The sequence below is a fragment of the Vespula pensylvanica genome, chromosome 3, assembly GCF_014466175.1.
Source record: "Vespula pensylvanica isolate Volc-1 chromosome 3, ASM1446617v1, whole genome shotgun sequence".
Classification (NCBI taxonomy): domain Eukaryota; kingdom Metazoa; phylum Arthropoda; class Insecta; order Hymenoptera; family Vespidae; genus Vespula; species Vespula pensylvanica.
Window position 1 is genome coordinate 2,658,139 of NC_057687.1, and position 5,000 is coordinate 2,663,138.

Below are 5,000 nucleotides of genomic sequence, written 5' to 3' on the forward strand. Positions count from 1 at the left end.
TTCCACCTCGCGAGCCGAAATTCTCGTATCACGCCATTATTAATCAAGGGGTATTAGTGAAAATATTTTCTCAAATTATTAGTAGCATACAATAATAAAAAAAACTTTTAAAAAGGTAAGTGGAGATTTAAGTACGATACGTTGGATTGAAGGATGTATTACGAAAGATTATCAAAATGAAGATCTTGTTAGTATCCACTATGCATCATTGAATTTTAAAGATGTGATGTTGTCAACCGGTAAAATAGCACCAGAAGAAGGAAGTAGAAAAAACGTAGATTGTGTAATTGGATGTGAATATAGTGGTAAAAGTATTAGTGGACGTAGGATTATGGGAGTTAACCGCAACAGGTGAACTCATTATCAAATCTCGTACATAAAATGTTAAAAAATGGAAGTAAATCAAACTAATAATATTTTTCTTCAGATGTTTATCGAACCTTTGTCAATTGGACGAAACTTTTTCTTGGACTATCCCGAAAAGTTGGAGTTTGGAGGATGCTGCGACAGTACCGTTTGTATATTGCACATGCATAGCTGCACTTTACATTAACGGAGAAATGCAGAAAGGCGACAAAATTCTTATCCATGCTGGTTCTGGTGGAATCGGGCAAGCCGCGATTAATTTAGCTCTTCGTGAAGGCTGTGAAGTATTTACTACGGTCGGTTCCCTAGAAAAGCGTAAATTCATTAAAGAGATATTTCCTAGTATCGACGATAATCATATTGGAAATTTTCGAGATACTAGCTTCGAGAAAATGATTTTGCAACAAACCGATGGTGCAGGTGTAGACATCGTTCTAAATTCTTTAGCGGAAGATAAACTTCAAGCGTCTTTGCGTTGTTTGGCCCATAGAGGACGGTTTTTAGAAACTGGAAAGTTCGATTTAACAGCTAATAATCAAATAAGCACTAGAATATTTATGAAGGGTATTAGTTTTCATAGTATTATATTAGATAAAATTATAAACACGAACGACAAAGTCAAGAACGAAATTAGTTCAATATTCAACATACTTCTTAAGGAGAATGCTATCAAACCAATAATTAGAACTGTCTTCAGCAAATATCAAGTAGAGACAGCATTTAGATTCATGGCAGCTGAAAAACATATGGGTAAAGTAAGTTCAGGTTCCTTGTCAGAATATAATTTTGTTTTAACAATTTAGATCGTAATCTGAAATCTGTCTCATTTAGGTGCTTATAAAGATCCGCGAAGAGAACGAAGCACTGAATACACCCATTTTTGCTGAACCTTTTTATACATGCATTTCCCACAAAAGTTACATAGTTCTTGGTGGTTTGGAAAGTTTTGGTTTGGAACTAATCGATTGGTTAGTTCTTCGAAATGCTCAAAATATTGTGATTACTTCGCGGAATGGTGTAAAGAATGCTTATCAGCGCATGAGAATCAAATTATGGGAATCATACGGCGTGAATATTATGATCCTTGTTGGCCTCGATGCGACTAAACGAAAAAACTGCGAGCATATATTGAAAACCGCGATGGATGCTGGTCCTGTCGATGGCATATTCAGTCTTTCACCTTCTATGAAAGGCAATATTTGTCGAAACCACATGCAGCAGACTTTTGAGGAATCTTTCAAAGGGAAAATGTGGGCCATAAAATATTTGGACGAGATGACTAGAAAGCTTTGTCCATATCTTCGACACTTCGTAGTTTTCTCTTCCGTCTCGTACGGAAGAGGAAATGCCGGACAAACGAATTACGGTATGGCTAATTCCGTTATGGAAAGAATATGTCAAGTAAGAGTGGAAGAAGGTTTCCCTGGACTAGCAATACAATGTGAAGCAATTGGAGATATCCATCTTCTTAGTGATGTGCAAAATTATGATAAAGTACGTGTTATGGATAGTATCCTACAGCAAGAAATAACAGCTTGTTTAGAAGAATTGAATAGATTCTTAGTACAAGATAAATCTGTAGTTTCTAGTATCGTAATTGCTGAAAAAAATACTGGTAACCATGTAAATAATGTTGTAAATGCTGTTTTAAACATTATGGGTATGTATTGTCTAATTTTGTTATTCTTGATTTTAATAATTTTTTTTATGCACATATATTTTTATGATAAAACTTTTCTTGTTTTTATTTTCTTAAATATATGAATTCTTAATTGCAGGTATTAATGACTCGAAGAATATCAGACCACACACTACTTTGGCTGAACTTGGCATGGATTCTATAATGGCTGTTGAGATAAAAGAGATATTAGGGCGTGAATTTGAAATATATCTCACGACGCAATATATTCGAAGCTTGAATTTTGCGAAATTAATGGAATTAAATAATAAACCGACAGATAATATTAGTACTAAAGATAGCAGAAGAGAAGAAATATTAGCTAGTAGAAAGATGTTGATGCAATTGTTTGGCGAAAATCTCTCTACCGAAATAACTATTCCGCTTAAAACTAATCCAGAAGAAGGTCGGAAAGAGATATTTTTTCTGCCTGGAATCGAAGGTTATGGTAGTGTTTTCAAACCATTAGAATCGAAAATTAAATCACCAGCGACTTGTTTTCAATTGGCTGCGAATTGTGAATTAAAAACTATTCAAGCTATGGCCAATTTATTTCTACCGGTATATTCTTTCTGTACAAAATAATTTGTGATTGTATCGAATATTCATGAACGTTAAATATTACTTCGTACATAATTTTACATATTATAGCATATATTAGAGAAACTTCAAGATCGAAATGACTTCATATTAGTGGGGTTTTCATTTGGATCGCTCATATCTATTGAACTCACCCGAATGTTAGAAACCAAAGGATTTAATGGCCGGCTAATATTGATTGACGGGGCTCCTCAACATATGAAAACGCTTATACAGCAACAATTGCGTTCGTTATCGCAGGAAGATCTCGAAAGCAACATTCTACTAACTATATTGAACGCATTTACGTCTATTAATAGTGCAGAGGTTTGTCCTTATTTTTTAAAAGACATTGTCCTTTTTTTATTTTTCGTAAATTTCATAATTATTTTCCAACATTACTTTTCAGCTTCAGATTGAATTAAAAAAGTGCAATACATGGGATGAAAAAGTAAATGCTTTCTTTAATGTTCTATCTCCTGAGCACAGGTATTTATTTTTGAAAACGAATCAAAAGAACGCTATTCTCTCACTTTATGTAAGGTTGCAAGCAGGTATGGCATATAATCCAGATCCAATGCCATATATAAGAACACCTATTACATTGTTCAAACCATTATTACCATCGGTACGAAACGCCTCGTATGATTATGGATTACAGAATGTAAGTTTTAAAACTTCGTATAGATTATGAAGATTACAGTTTATTTGAAAATGCTGTTATTTTCAGATTACTGAAGCCAAAGTGGATGTACACGTTGTCGATGGCGATCATGTCACGATGTTAGAAGATATGAAAATTGCAATGGCAATTAATAATGAATTGTTCGATGTTGCTGAGGGATTTAAAAAAAAATTCTAATGAAAGAAAACTACTGAAAATGAAAATTATAAAATTAATTTATAGTGTTCGGGACTTACGTATTATTGATTCCGATGATATAAAATGGATGATAAGATATTTTAAGAAAGCTTATAAAACATTATATATAATGTGAATGGAGAACTATACAAAGAAGGATTAACGAAGCAGGAATAGATCTGAACACTTCTATGTTGCTGCTTTAGGTTAAATTCTCGATCAATCTTAGCTTATTTATGTGTACTTTTGTTAGTAACTCTGAAATAATGAATTCTTGAAAAAGTATAGCATATAGATATATCTATATGTAGGTATATTTTTACACTTATAATAAAATTTTCTTGAATTTGACATTCTTTTATTTTGTTTCTTGTTTTTTGCAAAGAAAGAATGTTTTTGCAATTTTTGGAAAACTTTTAAGCTATTATGTATGTATGTATATATATGTATATATATATATATATATATATATATATATATATATACGTAAATATATATTATATATATATTATATATATGTATATATATACATATATAATATATATATATGTATATATATATGTAAATATATATTATATATATATAGTATATATATGTGTGCGTGCACACACACACACACACACACACACGCACATATATACGTAAAATATAAATTTGATTTTCTATTATCAAATAATTTCCAGAAAACATAATATATTTTTCACTGGATAATATTGTTTAATTGTGGATGAACAACGCCATTCATATGAAAATTTGTAACCATATTACTACAGAGATATAAAATGGTATGACGTAAATCAGAAATGAAAATCAGAATGAAAATAATACGTCCCTTTTTTCTTTTTCTATCTGTAACTTAATTGTACTGTCACTTGCGCCGAAACTCATCTATAGTACGAAAATTTTGAAAAAAAACGTAACATTCACTCTGTATGATAAACTTCAGATTTGCAATTAATAAATATCTACCTAATTACGATGAGACTTCCTTATTATTGAAATATGACGTCACACTTCAACAGAATAGAAAGACAGGAAATCCAACGGTTAAATATACTTATTTCTTATTTACATAAATTTAAAACGAACAGTAGCATAAGGTGTAAGATTGCGATAGATAATGAAATCTTTGAACAATAAACATTATTATAATAGAATATTCATCAGAGGCGATTTCAATATGAATCATAATGAATCATAATGAAAACATACAAATAATATTATTTTCTGCTCTAATTTCTAAAATATATATTACTTAGGAAACCAAAATACATAAAAATATCATAAGTGAATAAGAGAAATTAGATGTACCGTACCAATTCTTCCGATATGCCAATCCAGAATTAGACGAAGAATAACTGTTATATAAATGTTATAAATGTTATAGAAACATAGAATATCAACTTTATCTGACAAATTCATTCATATATTAAAATAAATGATATGCATGGATGACAGTATTTCATACTTAATCAATATTTGAAAAGCAAATTTTGAATAACAAACAATTTTCCT

At 30.8% G+C, this 5,000-nt stretch overlaps 1 protein-coding gene across 1 annotated transcript in view; it reads right to left on the minus strand.

Annotated features, from left to right (window-relative positions):
- LOC122627509 (fatty acid synthase-like) overlaps positions 1–5,000 on the minus strand; it is a 14,376-nt gene that overhangs the window by 4,603 nt on the left and 4,773 nt on the right. The gene's annotated exons all lie outside the window — the stretch shown is intronic.